Here is a 19647-nt window from a genome sequence, read left to right as displayed (position 1 = left end):
TGGCCAGTATCAGCAATTAAATACTACATTTCAACAGTTAATTGAGATAAAAGAAGATAATACTGAATATCGCTACATACATTTATTGAAAAGACTACTTCAGTGCATCACACAAAACTGAATCTCTACATTTCAGTTCCTGTCCTCTTGTGCTACTTTAGACCCAGCTCAACCTCTCTGTTTTCCATTTACTCAGATTGTACAAGTTTATGCAGCAGTGTGCGTTAATGCAGCAGACTTGTGAGTTGATTTGACGTTTCCATAACGCCCTCATTAGGATGTGAGTGTCACAAAGTGCACCGTGGATAATGTATTTAAGGTGCTATTTTGAATCACCAACAGAAACTGAAATACAGAGAGGACAGGAAAGGGTACTGGCAGCTGGTAAGGAGTCCTGATACGTTGAAGAAGTACCTGTATGCCACGGTGTTATATTAAGATGTGGCACTAAGCAATGGGAAAGTGTTTTTATGGGAAGACGTTAATTGAAAAATTATGCAATCAAATCTTGAGTGTTTCCTATAAATAACAAGGACAGTACATACAGGACATGACCTGCCCTTTTGTTAAATTATTAAATAAAAGATTTGCATAAACTGATCATGGTTAATGTTTAAATGTATGAGATTCACATCTGTACTAATGAGGCACCTTTTTGAACCCTGGTGCTGCATCGCTATTGTGTCCAACATCCACCTCTCGTGCTTAAACGCATACACACGGACGGTAAAATGTTCTAAATGCATTGTTAGCATTTCACAATAGCAAAATACTCTCTTCCATTTATCACTGGGTATGAGACCATTATCATATGGAGGAGTTATTAGTTATGGTTGGTGGAACAGTGCTAATTGTGTAAGGAAAAGCAGACATAGTTCCAAATATCACTTACCACACTGAAAGGAAGCAGTTTCTTCGGGTTAATTAGTAGTCAGTCCATTACTTATTATTTGTGCAAACCACAGCAAAAGCTTAATTAACTTTGATTCTCGCTCCCTTGGAATTTGGCCTCACAATGCTGCAATGATGCTGACTTAGGGATATGATAAGGCGGTCAAAGTGGCGATGAGCCAGTTCTTTGCTTAGGACAATACGGGTTTAATGATCAAATGAGCAGGTGCACACACACATAGACATGAATCGAGCAGCACAAAGCTGTGTGTGTGATGATATCAAACATGGTTTAAGAGGACATTTCTGCTAAGGGGCTTATAACCTTCACCCTCACTTCTAAAATTCTCTTTTCTCTTTCCCCCTGGCCTTTCTCCCGCTCTTTTTTCTCTCCATGTCTACCTCCTTCTCTCCTCTCACCCGTCTTTCTGTTTCAGCATGTTTCCTTGAACTCTGAAGCCTCCTGGCTGCAGGCTGTGGCGGGGGAAGAGAGCAGTGTCCCTCATTCCAAAGTTAATAACTTTTTAATTTAATTGCTTAAGTTCACTGTGCCCTCAATATGTATTTTCCCCCTTTTTACTCATTGTCATTCAACGCCCGAGCTCCAATTTGCCACACGGCTTTCTGTAGAGAGAGAGGGAGAGAGAGGGGGAGAGAAAAAGAGAGGGGGAGCAAGAGGATGGACTGGTGGCAGGGGAGACAGACAAACCGTTTTAATGGATGACTGAACAAATTAAATTTGAATTCATGCAGCAGCTTTCATCTTCCGCGTGATTATTGAAAAAAAGGGAGCTTTACAAACTTGACAACAGAGCCCCCTTTGAAGTACGTCATTACTTCAGAGGAACATGTGAATGTCTCGTTAGAAGGTGAGGGTTGTTTACCCCAGAATAAAAATAATCTGGTAATGAACACACAACATCTTAGGTGCTTGTACAAACAGAAAACGATATATTCTGTGATGACACGTACACGAAAGGTATACCTGTGCATTTAAGTGTCACCTTTTTTTTTTTCCACGTCAACGTCATTTCACTTTGACCTTTTAAGATGACAGGGAGATATATTTTAAGAGCAGCAGATGAAGCGTGTGAAGTCTCTATATTGAAAGTACGCACTCGTCAGACTGAGGCGCAAGCGGTGAATCTGCAGAGGGATTAAAATGCTAATAAAACAGGGTGGATGCAATTCCTGTTTTAAGCCTCATGAAATATGCATAGCTCTGTATGAGCCATATGCAGAGTAAATGGCACCCTGACACGCCACAGAGAGGAACAGGGATCATTTTATGCTCTGTTGAGGCAGAGTGTAGTTTCAACCCCTGACACTAATGCACAACCTTTATCCCTCTGTAAGGACAGACAATTGATCAAAGTGTTTTATATATATATAAACCTGTCCTGAGAGATCCATCCATCCACATGTGAATGTGACACTGAAGGATTCTGGATGCATGAGACCAGAGAAGTGAATTTTTGACATCCCTGATTAGGGCAGTCACAATATCAGATTATCATGGCCAAATAAATGTCCCTATAAAGATATTGTTTCTATTTTTTTGGAAAACTTGGGGAAGAAAAGAAACAACCCTATCGGTCAAATTAAGGAAAGGCAAGACGAGGGTGAGGTTAGTAAACTTTACTAATAAATGCAATAGACTTACTTACATGTATGAATTTGCTTACCGAATTTCCCTCCCTGGGATAAAGTATTTCTGATTCTGATCTGATTCTGTCATCATTGTATAGTATCTTTTCACAAATTGGCACTATATATAAACGTGTGAGGATATAGGATATAGGATACAGGTGATGGAGGGGAGGCTGTGTATCGTGGCTTCATCTGTTCTTTCTGGTTCTGTTTGCTTGAGTTTGGTTCTGGTTCGGGTTCTGTTTGCTTCAGTTTGGTTCTGGTTCTGTTTGCTAAAGTTTAGTCCTGGTTCTAACCCTAGCCTTATTCTTAACCCTAATCTTAACCCTAATCCTAACCCTGATCCTAACCCTAACCCTATTCCTAACCCTAATCCTAACCCTAATCCTAACCCTAATCTTAACCCTGATCCTAAACCTAAAACTATTCCTAACCCTAACCCTAACCCTAACCTTAACCCTAACCCTAATCCTAATCATAACCCTAACCCTAGCCCTAATCATAACCCTAACCCTAAACCTAACCCTAATCCTAACCCTAACCCTAATCATAACCCTAACCCTAAACCTAACCCTAATCCTAACCCTAACCCTAACCCTAATCCTAATCCAAATCCTAACCCTAATCCTAACCTTAACCCTAATCCTAACCCAAATCCTAACCCTAATCCTAACCCAAATCCTAACCCTAATCCTAACCCAAATCCTAACCGTAACCCTAATCATAACCCTAACCCTAACCCTAACCCTAATCCTAACCCTAACCCTAACCCTAACCCTACTACAAAAGATCCTAAATTAATAGCAGTTGGGAGTTGAAGAGCCGGCTCTTCTTTGGGAGCCAAGTTAAAAGAGCTGGTTCTCTGAAAAGAGCCGAACTTCCCATTACTACTCCACTGGCTCCACAGCAGCAATATGGCTGCCACCAATGATTGGCCTCAAAACAGCTCTTCAGAAACAGATGGGTGACGTCACGGACACTACCTCCATATTTTATACAGTCTATGGTTTTATGGCAGGAGGCAACCAACGTAAAGAACAACTACTGCCCCCAAACATGAACAGATTAGTTCCACAGTGCTACGCTATGCTTATTTTCATGTATCAGTCATAATTGTAAAGTGACCTTTAAGTATTTAAGAAACCTATGCCTACCAAAAAGTGTTGGAAATACATGTTAAACTTCTCAACAACACTTACTCAAGACCACTTCTTAACTGCTGATGATGTATTTTTAAGGAAACCCTTAAAGGGTTCTCATGGTCTGGCATTAAAAAACAATGTCAGTCAGAGGGACACGATATATTGTTGGCTACGGCTTCTTTTATACCCTGGGGATATGATTTTACTGCATTAACTGGATCACTGCTCATGCCTGTAGAGTAGAAATGCAATAATGCTAAAAACAAAGCAGCAAAAAAGGAAAGAGAAAAAAAGGCAATAGAGTGCTCAGGGCATTTACTCTGATTACATCAACTTTGTGAAAACCACATTCTGCCTGAGAAGGAAAAATCAGGAACCAAGGCTCGTGTTATAGCTGTGTTTTCAATGAGGTTAATCAGTGATTGCAATCTCAATGTGGATATTTTTCCCCACTTCCCTTATGCTTATGCAAGAGTTCTTCAGGGGATTTCTGAGTTCAGTCTGAGGCACCTAACTGCAGGGTATTAGAGTGTTCTTCAACTCTTTTACCACAAGAATACACGAGGAAAGGTCAACTCATGACAGAGACAATGTAAGGTCATCACCAATGACTCATTGAACATTGGAATATTCATGAAGGTGATTTAAAGCCAACATAACATCCCCCATATCCTGTATTCATCTTTTACCCTATTAGTCATCAGTCAACAGCCAATATCAACCGTCTGTAATCATATTCACACAAGGTTTGACTTAATGAAGAGTCATCTGAAGCTGAAGGACCTCTTGGAGCAGCACGAGAGCTGCCAACACTCTGTTTAGCATGACAGCCAGACCCGTCGATGGCAACAGATGTGCACTTGATATGTGAACAAACATCATTACAGAAACCCAAGGAGACTGAGTTATAATACAAGTGTCACCATGGGTTTACTTGGAGTTGTGTACTTAACAAGACATGCTATCATCAGCTGATTCACACACACACATTGACACACAAAAGAAAAACACGTAACTGAGGGTGATGGGGAGGTTATTTGGCAGATGTGTGTGAAACTAATGTAGTTGGCAATTAGAATTCTTGTCAAGGAAGAGTCAGAGGATTGTAAAAGTAATTTGGATTTTTGCAGTCTGGAAAGTGTTTCGTCTTTACCCATAATTCTGTGCCAATTCTTTGAACAGTTGGGTTGATGGAGGGGACCATCATGCGGCTGGTTGCAGTACAGAAAAAGTACAGGGCTCTTAAAATTCTGCAGTGAGCTGGCAATGACCATAGACTCTAAATAAGATGGATGGCAAAACCAACTCCTAAAGGTGAAGCCAAACTCTTCCTGGTAACTGGATACAGTGTAGATCATAGAGCCTGCCTCCTCCATGTTAACAGATGGAGCATGGGTTAAACTAAAAAATAAGAATGAACATCAATTACATTGCTTTTAAACATGCTGTCTGTTATTATTGTTGTTTCTTATTTTGCTTATTTATATGATTTATGTGATTTAAGTTACTTTGGTCACTTTTATAAAGCTAAAAAGAGGGGAGGTGTTGTCTGTTGACAAATGTGGGTTTGTCTTTCCCAGCGTTTTCGAGTAGAGGAGGATCAGTGAGAGAAAATGAACACTTCCAAATATTCTAACATGCAATACAAACACAGGAGTTACTGAACTCTCTGTAATCAAGAGTGTAATGCTTCAAATCAGCACAACAATCCATTCTGCAGTAGATTGTACACACCCAAAAGATCTGCTGTCTCATCTGTAAGTTAATTTCGTGCTTTGGTTTGTGGAAGGGGCAAGATCACCTCTGGGCATGCCTTGGCCTTAAAATTTGGCACTAGTGGAATATGTTAGCACCCACTGCTACAGTATTTTGGCTTCATTTTTTAAAGAAGAGATGGAGGGGCGTTGTCCATATTTATACAGTCAATGGTTGCATTTCCAGACCCAACTCAGTCGAGGCATGATGGCTGTCTAACATGAGTCTGGTTCTGCTCGAGGTTTCTGCCTGTTAAAAGGAAGTTTTTCCTCGCCACTGTAACTAGCTAAATATTGCGATGTGCAATGCTCATGTTGGATTAAGGTGGGGTAAGATTGAGTCGCTTATTCGCTTATTTAGCGCTATACAAATAAAGATTGATTAATTGATTGATTGATTGATTGATTGATTGATTGATTGATTGATTGATTGATTGATTGATTGATTATGATGTCACTGATTGGTTTGTGGATTGTTTCAACCCTTGGGTTACGAGTCTTTGCATCACCATCTTTGGTTTTTGGAGTCAGAGGGGACCATATTTGAAATAACAGATGCACAGTGTCACTCCTCTACCCTGTTTGACAAATAGGCTTGGTAGCCCCTTATCAATCACAAGATGACACATAACCTGCTGTTTAGTCATTTGCACCCGAATTGGACCATAATTTCCAAAAAGAATGTCATGTCAGAATGAAGAAGACGATAAACTAAAAAGTTAAATATTAAAAGGGGCAATAAATCAAGGACAAAGTAGGGTTGTTTTCATGTAGACTTAGGAGGAGCCATACTTTTTGCAGTCACTGGAGTCAGCCCCTGGTGGCTGTTAGAAATATAACAAATTCAAGAAACTGGCTTTACTTTGGTTCGCTTTGCATGGACCCGATACCAACAAGGACAGAATTAGAGTTCTGACGTTGATCTTTTAAATCTTAGCCTGACATTACCCCCCTATACCCAACAGAACTGTTTTGTTGAACTTATCCACCAGCTGCTAATGTTCGCACAAAGCCAGTGGCAAAGGCGCTGGGAAGGCAGAACACACATGTCCTGGGAATCCCTAGAGCCAAAAATTCTGCATGACAGAGCAGCCTGCAGTGATATGATGATATCAGGGATCAGCTGGACGGATCCACAAGGGCAAAAACTAGTCCACGGGCGTTTAAATGGGAAGTGAAATCTGGATGCAAGTACACTTGATTAACAGACTGTACCAATATTTTAATGGTCTTATTGTTTTACTGTTAGCTTCCAAAGCAATTGCTCCCTTGAAAGCAGTAAAGTAAACTAACACAGTCTTACACTGAAAAGAGAAAAAGAAGCCTTTTGGACTTGCATTAGGGTTTGTATTTTTCATTTCAAACAAGCAGCTATTATATTCCTGCTTGTACTTCCCTCCTTTCTCCAAATTTCAATAAACGTCGATAAATAGTGCTGTACTTGGAATTACATTTAGGAGTCCTGCCCTCAACCCATCCCCTTCTATTGAGTTGTCTATTTTCTCCTTGTTTTTATTGCATTTGTAGCTGAAGCAGTAATGCGTACATCCCTATTAAAGAAGAGTGCGCCCCTCCATCTTTTGAATACTCTTTTGAATTCCGCCAGCTTTGTTTTTGCATCAAAGAGGATGGCTGATGTGTTTTTGTCTGTGCTCACTCCACCCATCTGTCCCATCACCCTTAAAATAGAGGGGGAATGAGAGATTTAATGAAAAGAAATGGTGCAATTGATCCGCCTCTTATTCTAATGGGACACAGATCACAGTCAATTATGGGCCTTCTCATCTTGTTGTTTGAGAGGAAAGCAGAGAGGGGGAGGCGGGGTGAAGGAGAGAGGCTGTTTGGCTGCTCCGTGGAGAGATTTGCCACCCAATCTATATATTCTTGGCTTATATTGATCCCACACAGCTCTATAATCAGTAGGTCGATGCCATTCAAAGCATATTGAAATACAGCCAGCAACACCATTAGTAGTCAGGTTTTAATGTAACTAAAGCTTGATCACCCGCCCACCTTGTGTCTTACGTCTCATGGAACATCTGATATTTCAATATGCTAATGCGACATTATAATATGCCCTGTAGGTAGTATAGAGTATTTGACACTATTTTGTCAAGCAGTGACAGGAACGAGGGAAATTCCCAATTTACAGACTCATTGCAATAGATTTTGATTTTGATTTGTTTGTACATTAATTACAATAAGTAGAAGTAATCAAAGGCTTCATGTTGAAAAGGGAAAATTCACACCCACAGAAAGCAACTCATTTACCACTACAAATAGACACATAATTATTCAAGTTAATCAAGGAACATTCCTGACAAACATTACAATCACTTGCAGTTGCTTCAGCAAAATGCATTTCTCTTGGCAATGCACATTTCCATAACAGCTGCCATCAATAACATGATGTGTATTCAATGATAATGCAATGCTCCTTGTTGTTTCAGCAGTTTTTTTTTTTAAAAGGAACAATCCCAAAGATTTCTCTTTGGCATCTATGGCAGCAACTGTGGTTATAAGCAGTAGCTGCACACATCTTTACTCCCAACATTAGCATAGACCAGAAATAAATAATACATTATACTCAGTGAGGGATAATGAGTGGTGAGCGGGTGGTAATGCAGAAAAAGTAAAACCTTCAGGGTGAGAGAGACCCAGCTGTTTCATATCAGGGTTTTATTTCACCCTGAATAAATTCTATTTTGCACAACCACCTGCTTACTATATGTAATTAATCTCTTTACTTGGCTACCAGCTAAAGATACAAACACACTTTGGCCCTTTAACTTTTCTCAAGTATTGGACTAAGACTGTTAACTGTATTTTTGCACTTTAGACTATCACAGAGGAAGCTTTACAAGCCTCAAAATGCTGCTGTGATCGCCAAATTTAAAGCTTTCAACTGCCCATCACTCCTGCTTCAAACAAACAAAAAAGTAATAAGAATTAAACAATTAAAGCTGGGGTTGGTAGTCGAGGAAAACTAGCATACATTTGAATGTAGCATTTCCTCAGCACTCTGTCTAACCCTGAAAGTGTATCTAAATCTGACTACCAACCCCAGCTTTAAATAGTCATTGTCTTTACATGAGCTAAACTTTGATGCAATAGACACATCAAGGGAAAAGAGGGTAGATTTTCGAATGACACCTCTCATCAACTACACTCTATATAACTTTTTGTGACACAAAAAAAAGGTACTTATTTCCCCTGTGCAAAATTAATTAATGCATAACAGCAGTTTTGAGATCTGCGACATGTTATCTGATAGGGAGTTGTGATAGTGATCTTAATCTTTCTGTACACACAATGTAAATTATTCAACACTGTATGGTGGGAATTTATGTAATCACATTCAACATTTTACCCCAGGAGGAAAAGCTTTCCTGGGAAAGATAATATGACATGATGTTGCAGAATTAAGTCCTTCCAGGAACCATAAAGCAGATAAGAATTAGCTGCTGAGTGACATGTGCTGGCAAACCTAATTATTTTTTTAACACAGAGAATACTGTTGAGCCTTTTCCCACACACTGAATAATGCATTAATTTATTGATTTTTCCATCCAGCTGGTCACAGCAGTCCCACATACACTGAACAGCAGGAGTGATCACAGGATGTCGACTGAAGAACAGAGAGCAGAATCAAAAGAGCCTGTAGCTGTTCCTCATTCAGACTGCCAGAGATGCGATGATGCTGACCCGGACAAGGAGAGACAGGGACAAGCTAAAGCTGTGGACAGACACACCTGGGGATCAAACTCTCAGACAAACAAGCTTTTGAAGTGTAGAATAACAAAATCAGTACTAGAATGAGTCATAAGGGTGTTGATTGGACCAGTTTGTGTGGTACAATAGAAACAAATGTTTGGTTTTATCCACTAAAAGACCCTAATCTGGGCTAGATACAAGGTATAGACTCTAAAAGAGAAGTAAAGAAGAAGTTATTTCACTTCCAATCACAAATAACTTTCTGTGTGATTCAAACTGAAGGCCTAAATCACAAAATGACTGTGCAGTTCTGGGCCGAATCAGCCTAGAGGACATCATTTTGATGTTACGGTGTTGATGATAACCATCTTTTTAAAAGAATGAAATATTGATACCATGCTAGAAATAAGCACACTCCAACTAATTGGTTCATAGTTGGGGGCAGTAGTGGTTCTCCGGCTTAAAACAGAGTGAAGAAGCAGAAATAGGGAGAGGGGATAAGAATTTGGCGGAGGACACTGCGTATGTTCCTTTTGGATACAAGGCTTGCAGTCATAATTTAGTATGGGGTGATAATTTAGTATGACATGATGTAACACACTCTTGTACATTGGGTGGCGGTATTCACCTTAAAGTTGATTGCCACCTGCCAATAAACCGAGAGAATAAAAAGAAGCAGCAGCAGAAGAAGATGACTCAGTAACCAGCTAGCTAGCATTTACAAAAGTGTGTTGGCTTCTACTGCAGGGTAAATCATGTTTGAGGAGATGACAGACGAAAGCAAGGTACTCTACCAACACCCAAAAAAGTTTCCTCTCCAGATTAAGAGTTTTTGGGGATAAAAGAAAAACTGGGTGTTGATGGACAATCACAGTCAGAGGAAGACAGTTTTTTGTTAAATAAGAAGTCACAAGGCTGATGAGAGAGATAATATATAACTTTGAAAAGCATTACAAATAGATGATGACATGTCAGTAAGTCTAACATGAACTAACACTAAAAAAAAAAGCCCAAAATAGTAAACATGACAGATTTTTTTGAAACATCATGTTCTAGAAAACACAGCACTTAAGGTAGCTTGTGCTTGGTTTTCTGAAATCTTATACTTAATGTTCAAGCTGATGGAGGCCTCCTCAAACAACTCCAATTCAACTTTCTCTGATCCAACAGTGGAAAATTGTCTCTAACAGTCCAACCATTTAAAATATTAGCCCTTTGTGTGAGGCTTGAACAGAGTGAGTACAATTAACTGAACCCATGAATGATGGAAGTGTTTTTGACTCACAGATGTCAACATAGCGGTGATTTGAAGGAAAATCAGAGGACGACTTGGGTCCCTGCACAATAGCACCTTGGACCCATGAATGTCTGCTCCGTTCTTTCATGCAGTTAAAATTGTATTAAAGTTGTTAAAATGTGTCACTGAGGACCAAATTGGTGCTAAGTGAACAATGGACACTGCCGTCCCTTGAGGCACCCCACCAGTTTGGCTATAATACTGTGAGAATGTGGTGCAAAAAAACAACAACAATAAAGCACATTCACACAGTTTAATTATTTCCTACAGCAATTAATGTAGCACCTAAAGTGAGATCACACCTGAAAAAGCACAATAAAAATCACTGCTACCTTAAAGAGTTATTTAACCTCAGAGCCATTATTACTCAACACTCAAGGTTCCTACTGTTCCCCTCTTATCTAACACCGTTCAGTGTATTGAATATAAAAGGATGAAATGTGGACATAAAATTAAATTCCACCTCGTCTGAATGAATTTCTCCAAGGAAGTTAAAGGAGAGTACACCAGTAAAGACATTTCACTACAGGCCGGGGTCAGTAGAGGAAACTTTCAATGTTTTGGTGATTTCAGGGAAAAATAGAACTCAAAATATGTAGCAAAATAGTTCCTTTTAATTGAACATTGGTCATTAAAGATTAAGGCAAGTTTCCGCCATCATGACCACATTGCCTATTCTTCTTTTCACACTGTTGTTCATTCTCAGACTACCTGTTTCCACCCCTGCCTCCTTCGAATAATCCTTAGTCCCATAACTCCTTAATCCCACTTTATCCCTTCATGGAGAGAAGTAGTTTTTCCTTGCTCTTCATGCTTTAAGCCTCCATTTCCAACTGAAAATATATTGTCCTTTAAACAAAATTGAGACCAGACTCAATTCTGACTTTAGACTATTGTTAGATGTTGTCCCTGGCTGGTAGGATTATATAACAAATAGAGAGGAAGAAATAGAGCAAGGGTAGTATGATGGAATAATAAATAAAAAAGGCGGTTAAATAATCTGTGAACTAGAAAAGCAAACAGCAGCTACCTTCTCTTGCAAGCACTTAAAAACTGCACTCATACAAAATATATTTTGAAATATCGGGAAAAGAGGTTGAGTACAATACACTGAACAGAAAGGGAGAGAATGCAAGAAGTCAGATGAAAAGAAAATGTCTTTGGGCTCCTGAAAATTTCTGATTCTTTGTTTTCCCAGGGAGAAAGATAGAGTGTCAGGGAGCTGCTTTCAATCAATACATAATACATTTTTATTGATTTACCACCCAAAGAGAAGGTCTACACTGTGTTCTTTGTGTTATCATTTCCAGACCCAATATTAATCAACCAATAAGTTTGCACTCGGCAACAGTGGGAAGAAAGGCTTCCTTTCACCAGGCAGGAACCTTAAGCAGGAGTAGATACATTGGTTGGTGGTTTTCTGCCATTAACAAAGGAGCAGAAAAAAGTATATGGCTTTCCAAACTACCAATTACTTCACACTGAAGAAAGCTGAACCACAGCAAAGCTACCTAACGGTAAGATCTAGTTTAGTTACCTAAGGCCACTTCGATAAAGTAGCTAAAACCACCACAAAATCAGAAATCAGTAAACTTTGGGGGTCTCTCAAAGCAAACTGTTTCCCTGTGTGATGATTCCCATTACGTTCAGCAAAGTCCACAATGTGCACTTCATGTGCAGCTGTGTAGCTCCTTCTGTTACCATATGTTTATGATGTGTGACGTCTGCAATCCTGCTGGCTACTGGTACAGTAGTTGAGCTTCGGCTACAGTCACTTTGATAGTTTTTAGGTGCAGACCAAGCAGCAACCTCCGGTCTCAAAATGTGAAGCCTATGCGGAAGTGTTACTAACTGCAGCTCATCAAGCATCCGCTTGAGGCTGGCTGCAGAAACACTGGAAACCACGTACACAACAATTCAAAAAAGTCGATCTTTGCAGCATTAATAAACATGTAGCCTGGTTAAAAAAAAAGCATTGGTCTGAATTAGGGATGCATCAATCCTATTTTTAGGTCCTGATACCGATATCGATACCTGGGCTTTGGTATCTGCCGATACCGATACTAGTTGATCCGATCCTGGTATTGATTTAACAATCTCTATTCCTTAATGTGAGGATAGAATCATGTTTTGGCAACTTCAGGCTTTTCTGACTTGATGGTGAACTGTACCTGGGTTCCAAGTGCTAAACAAGAGGCTGGAGTCCCTTAATTTGAAGGATCTGGAACAGTTAAATCCAATAACCTGTCCATTTTTTCACACATTAAATCCATTAATAGAAGGTTTCTTCCTTCTTTGCAGTATGCTACAGCTGACGTAAACTTCTTTGTGTGCAGAAGAAGAAGAACTCATAGAACTGAGAAGAATAGATCTGCCGGGGAGAGGAGTGTCTGGGCTTCCCTGCTGAGACTGCTGCCCCCGCGACCCGGACCCGGATAAGCGGAAGAAGATGGATGGATCTGCCATATGGATCGGCACTATATATCGGCCCTTTGTCACCGATATCCGATCTAGCTTTTTGAGTCCGATCTAGCCGATATCCGATACCAGGATCGGATCGGTGCATCCCTAGTCTGAATAGCTAATTTTTTCTATCGGCACACACTGTAATGGGGGTGAATTATTTTATTATACGACTCTCAGAAGATATTGAATTTACGAGTTTTGCCGAATTTAAGGACATAACATACTTGATTGACAGACGGGAACACTGTAGCTGTTGGCGAGGAGACTCAAAGCCCGCCTCTACCTCACACCAGCTTGGACAAAGTTGGGTTGTGTTCAGCATTTCCAATATGGCTCCTGCAAACGCCCACACAGGCCTATGACTGATTCACCTTGAGCGGTCACTTGTCTTAAATTGAGAAGTCTCTTCACAAGGTTCTTCTACTTCATAGTATACGACTGTTTTCTTTAAATGCAGCACTATGATCTGATGAGGGAGAAAAGCTGTTAAAAAGTGGCAGCAGCCTGGTTTGTGTGTCTATGAATCCCAGCATGCTTGCGGTTGCTTACGTACAGTTTATAACCCGTGCACCCGAGGGTACAGATTTGTAATCCGTGCATGCGGATTCGCAAACCCTAAACACAGATTTAATTTATTCTCCGAGTGCAAGGTCTACAAATCCGTTCCCACAGGTTATAGGAATCTGCACTCACAGCCTCTGTACACATGGATTTGCAAACTGTAGGCACAGATGGCCACACGGCTCCTTTTTTCTTTACCTGCCACCTGTGGTGCTCCGTGGGTTTCAGGATTAAACTACACTAAAGTGGCAAAAATTAATGTAGAATGTAAAATAGCGCTGGGTGTGACTTGGAGGCAGAAAGGATTTAACCTTTCAGATGTTAGGTTGTTGGTTTGATCCCCAGTTTATCCTGCCTACACGTCGAAGCATCCTTTTTTTGTTGCTTGTGTGAAAGTACATGATTAAGGATGAGACTGTGGCTTTGTATGGCTCTGTATTAGTGTAGAAATGTGTGTGTGAAAGGGTGAATGTAACAGGCAGTGTAAAAGCATCTTGAGTGGTCAGAAGACTAGAAAGGCGTTCTTTAAGTGCAGTCCATTTATCATTTAACCACTTGTATCCTCATGCGAATGAATGCTGCTAAACTACCAGGAAGCTACTGCAAAACTGGGTTAAAGCACTAGTTGAGTTCCATGTAGTTTACCACTCACTGACAGCACACAGAGAAGAGTCTGTGGACTCTCAGCTCTGTCTGTAAATACAGTCCTTTGTCCAGATTGCTCTTTCATGTTGCTGTATGTCACTGTACTGACAGTAGCATGGAACGTAATGCACCCAGCCCTGAGGAAAAGAAACGCTCGTGCATTTCATAGACATTTTAACGTATTCTAGACTCAAGAGGACCTGATATGACAGATATGACAGGGTAATGTCTTTGTCATGCTGCTCTGTGCAGCTGAGCATATGTTTCAGAGCTGGTGTGACTTCATCACCGCTGTTTGTCCTCCATCTTTCCCCCAGTTTAAAATAGATTCACTGTTGAGAAAATCACTCTCCTGTTTCTACTCTGTAGGAGGGTGAAGAGATGTCACACGTTCATAAGTGCCATGGGTGATGATGAGAGGGGCGGTTTTATGAGGGGGCAGCATCCGGCATAAAAGCATGTGAGTGTATGTGTGATGGTGCGAGGACAGTGGGGGGTGGGGCTAAGGTATGTGTGCAGGAAGAGATACCATATGTAGCCCTGAAGGCCTGTCAGTTGCATGGTGCTGCTTTGCTTTTCAGACGGCCCAGCTTAGGGAGGTGTAAGAGTGCAGATTTCACATCAGTCACAGACTACGAGAATCAGTAGATATTACTTTGTATTTCTGCGACAAGCAGGTGATATTTATCATGTCACAAGTCTATTTCAACTTCTCTATGTAACAGCTTTTATTCACATGTGTATAATTTGTTTAAGGCAGTGAATGAATAAGAAAGCACTTAAAAACACCAGCACTGGCTAACAAAGAAGCATTTTACTGCTTAGTTTTTTTCATCAGTTTGACAGGGAACGCTGCTTTCATAGATCTTGAAACATGACATGTTTCACAGCTAAATTTCAAAACATCAAGCGCGTGCTGAGAGAAATATTGACTTTCTGGTGCGCTATAGCTAAATCATCTCTAAATTGATTCACAACAGCTATACACTAGCAAATACACACAGGATGAGCAACGCACATCCCCCAGAAAAATCCCCTCGTTGTGTGACTTTATTAGGTTTTGGAAGCTGGATTCTTTCTCCAGGAGGGGGTTATGGTTGGGCACGGTTACACTGATGCTGTATATCCTCCACATATCCTCTGAAAAAAAAACCTCACTCTTCTTATTTAATGATGTGGAGGAGGACAGCTTCCTTTACAGAAGTGTGTCTAGCATAGCGATACCCTTTTTAGACATGAAATTTTAACAGAAAGGTCAGGCAGGGGAACATGGTAGCATTAACATTTTGTTCACAGTAACAGGAGCAATGACTGTGTAAATGATGATAAAGATCCTGAAAGACTATCGTTGAGGATGTTGGTCCAGTGCATGGGAGGATTTTTGTTGAAGTTTTTTTTTTTTTGTGGGGACAGGGAGTAAAAATAGCATTATGCACACCGTGTGAGGGACAGTGGAAGGAAACACAGGCCGGTACCAGGAAGGTAAGTTGTCCACATCTCTTGAGTTGTGTTATAAAGTTGGTTGTGGACTTCCCCTAAGAAATAAAATACATGCATTCTGAGTAAGGCTTATTCAGTGTTGCTCCTGCTCCGGTCATCAGCATTGTTTACCTGTATTACTGCTGTTGTCTTTGCTTTTAACGATGGCAACATGGCAGCATAGCAGGTCATTTGATGAGCAGACAGTAAACTCATACTGCTCCAAGTTACTTCTACACTTATGCTTCGTTCTTGCAACAACAATCCAATTTGAGAGAAAGATGAAGCCACTGAGTTCAAGTTTTTATAAACCTAGAAGAGAAAATGTTATAAGGAACTTATCAAATATGTAATTTGTATTGTATTTCCTTTCCTTTTCCTTCAATGATGGAACCCTTGAATACGATATCTGCTTGTGGCGATGAAAGCATGATTAATGTTTAATTCTATGGTTCTTTTTAGGGGGTAAGGTTAAGCAAAAATCATGTTCTTGGTTAAATATTGAAAAACCCCAAAGTGACTTCGAGCAAAAAACACAACCTCTTTAAATGTAATATTTATCTTGAACCATGATCTTTCCCCAACCTCAACCAAGGTGCCTTTGCTGCTTTAAGCAAATCAGACACAGGACTTAGATTAAAACCCCCAGACTATGACAGAAGAGTCTCACATTATATATGCTCACTATGCTGTGATAAAGAAAGTTTAAGACATCATTCTTTCAAATAACGTTACCTCTGGCACCACCAAACAATAAGTGTTGAAATAGTGAACATATTTCAGATTAAAGCTGAGGCCTTGAGGATTTACAGACAGATAGAAAATGTCAAGTTTTTGCCTTTCATTATTTATGTTTATTCTACATTCAACCATTGGAGTGTTTTGGACCAAAATCACTGATGCAGCAACTCTGCCATAGCATAAGCTAGTGTGTTCAGCTCAGCCAGTATTATATTATAACAGAGTAATGGTACTAACAGGGCTGTCTCAATATACTGGTGTTGACAATTCAAATAATACAATATTGATATTGGGCTAAAAATAAGCACAGTGTAACTAATTGATTTATATAGGGCAGTGGTGTTTATTTAATCTGCTATAAAACAGAAGGAAGACAGACAAAGAGCAGCAACAGAATGAGAGGACTCCATACCAGCTAGCTAGCCTTTACTGTAGAGTGTGGCTTCTACTGCAGAGCAAATCATATTGGAGGACATAAGAGATGAATGCAAGATACTGGGCCTGCACATACAAAGAGTTTCATGGAGTTTTGGGGATTACTTAAAAAATATGTGGCGTTTGTGGACAACATGTGACACATAATGACACACAGAAAAAGATGGATGAACGGTTTTAGTTTGATTCAAATTTTCTACCAAAGGGCTGGTGAGGCAGATTGAACATAATATAATGAGTATTTCTTGCCCTGATATCATGACGGCCCTTCACTGTGATTTTTTGTATTTGTCACCCATTACTATTAGATTCCAAAATAATTGTATCCAATGATTTTGGATTATTTTGAAGTGAAAACAGGGCTTTGGATAATGGTTAAAATCTGAGGTTAGCAGTAATACAACATTAAGGATGCCAAGTGCTGTAAACACCTTACAGAAGAAGAGGAAAAAGGATGGAAGGAAGAAGAAGGCTGTGAACCTCCTCACTATTTCCCCTCTGCCTGAAAATATTCACCAGCAATGATGGCTTAAACAAATGAAGGGCCTTGTATTAGTGTTTTCCTGGGGCCTTCAAATGCCTAAAACAGGTGGAAAAAATAAGCTCATAATTCAGCATTTTCTGACCCCTAGTACTATTAATACCTGAGAAATACTTTTGATACGTATTATACAAAAACCAGACAAGATTGTTACTCAAGTTAAGATAGAACAGCCAACTTTCCCTTCAACCAAAGCCATTTTTGGTGTGTTATCTGTACTTTTACTCAGGTATGGTTTTTAGCTACCTACTCCACCACTGAGCTCAGCGTCAAAGTAGTTCAAACCTCACCACAAACACCAGGTCTTTCTGGCAGTTCTCTTGAGTCACTCTTGTCTTTGTTCAGCCATGACAAAGCATAATTTGAACCATTTATGACTAATGTAGAGTTAACTTGAGCAATTTGTGCTGCAACATGAAAATGTCAAATTTTTGCATCATGCAGTGTCAAAATTCAATTTTCAGTCAGTCTGAATGCAGTTTGATCGAAAGGTTAAACCCCCAAAAGTTGTGTAAGCATCTATCCTCAAATAACTTTAAAATTCGACATCTAATCGAGAACCTGCTAGCCAGCCATATTCATCAATTTAGATACACATTTTCCTTCTCCAAGCATTGCTTCTTGTTAGAGTTTAAATGGATACATGTATATCCTCTCCATTGCTACTCAGACGTACACGTGTGAGTCATCTGCTTATTAATTGAGTTAATACTACTTCATGATATTACTCATTCAGCAAATGACCCTGTAGGGCCTCTGCTTTAAAAAGCTCTGATAAGGGTACCTTGACTGTAGATTATGATACATTACATGGTACAAGAAGTAGTGCTGAGATTTTTGGAGACTGTTGCAAACAATTTACCCTCATGGCAGATTAAGCTGATGATCTATGCTAACATATGAAACAGGGATATTCTTTTAAAAGTCTCAAAAAGTCATTCCCTCTGCTAGGAATGGAAAGCACATGGATAGATATACTCAAGTGTGCTCACAGCACTGCCAGAGAAAAGGAGTGGCTGAAATTAGAGCCTTATTTACTCATTTTCTGCCACGTTTTACTGTGCCCGCCCCTCCTAGCTGCTCCCTCAAGAGGCCGCCATTAATTCAGTACAGCCCTTTTACAGCTTCATCAATGTTAATCAGAGCTAAACATAACATTAGATCCCCTTCAGCTGCTCCGAAAAGGCTTGGAGCCATGCATGTATATGTGTGTTGCCGGGGTATGTTTACTTGTGTGAAAGAGGTTTTGGTAATACAGATCATGCTTGAGGTTTTGGCCAGGAGCAAAGTCGGATAATAAATGCTCCATCAGGTTGTGTGCTGATTAAGAATGAAACTCCTATCCGAGAGATTTTAAAAAAGAAAGTAAATTGAGGGAAGTTGTCAAGCTGAGATATCATTTTTCTTCAGGTTTTCTTTTAACTTCCTTTTTTTAAAACATGTTTTGGGGAAGATTATTGGAGGGAACCTGACAAAGAATTTCATCGCCTGAGTCAATGTAATTGTCAAAAACTGAAGTAAAGGTCATGAACTTATTCATGAATACTGAAGAAGAAAAATATTGGAAAGGTCAACAAAATCTAACAGTTATTATACGTAGATTGGCATCAATTTTTTTTTTATCGAAAAAGCAAAACTTTCCCATTATTTCCAAGGCTGTTCATGCTTTGTATTATTCTGCTGCATTTTTAATGTTGACTTTCACTTTCTTGACTTACCTTGCTTCTTTATCAATAAAAAAAAAAACACCTATGAAAAGGAAACCGTAAGTCCCACGAGACAACTTTCTTAACCTAGCAAGAATAAACACTATTGAGAAGTGCTCTGAAATTGAAGTCATGGGCGCTACCAACACAAAAAAAAAGCCCTTTAGTGGACACAGCCCCTAAAGGTGTGTCAACTGCAAAGCTCTAAGAAAAAGGAGAGCTGAAGGAGGACAGAAATGTCAGCACAGATATTCCTGCAGAAGTCCCACTCATCTTGTTACCTTTAAGGGAAAGGTTCAGTGCAATGTGAGTTATAACAAATGAGCAGGAGTGTCAGGGTTCTGCTCGCCTTGTGGGGATTGTTATTCACATAACCACCTGCTCGCTATTCATTATCCCCAGTAGTGGGAAATAAGACAGTATATGTAAATGAGTGCTGTGCTTAAGAAGGTTTTTGAGTATGCACTTTATCTGAGTATTCATTTTTGGGGGAAACTTTTGAACATTTGGATTTGCACTCAAATTCAGTTGCACTAGATCATGTGTGCAAAAGCTCTGTAATGACCTTTGATCATTCTGCAAAGTTACCTCGAATTCAAAGACATGTTGACCACAATATGTGAAA

At 39.8% G+C, this 19647-nt stretch overlaps 1 protein-coding gene across 15 annotated transcripts in view; it reads right to left on the bottom strand.

The window, feature by feature from the left end:
• The window catches only part of lamc3 (laminin, gamma 3), a 219942-nt gene that overhangs the window by 118267 nt on the left and 82028 nt on the right, over nucleotides 1-19647 (bottom strand). The window lies entirely within an intron of this gene.

The sequence above is a fragment of the Notolabrus celidotus genome, chromosome 19 (assembly GCF_009762535.1).
Source record: "Notolabrus celidotus isolate fNotCel1 chromosome 19, fNotCel1.pri, whole genome shotgun sequence".
Lineage (NCBI taxonomy): Eukaryota > Metazoa > Chordata > Actinopteri > Labriformes > Labridae > Notolabrus > Notolabrus celidotus.
Note: the sequence above shows the minus strand (reverse complement) of the source record. Positions and strands in the feature narration are given on the sequence as shown.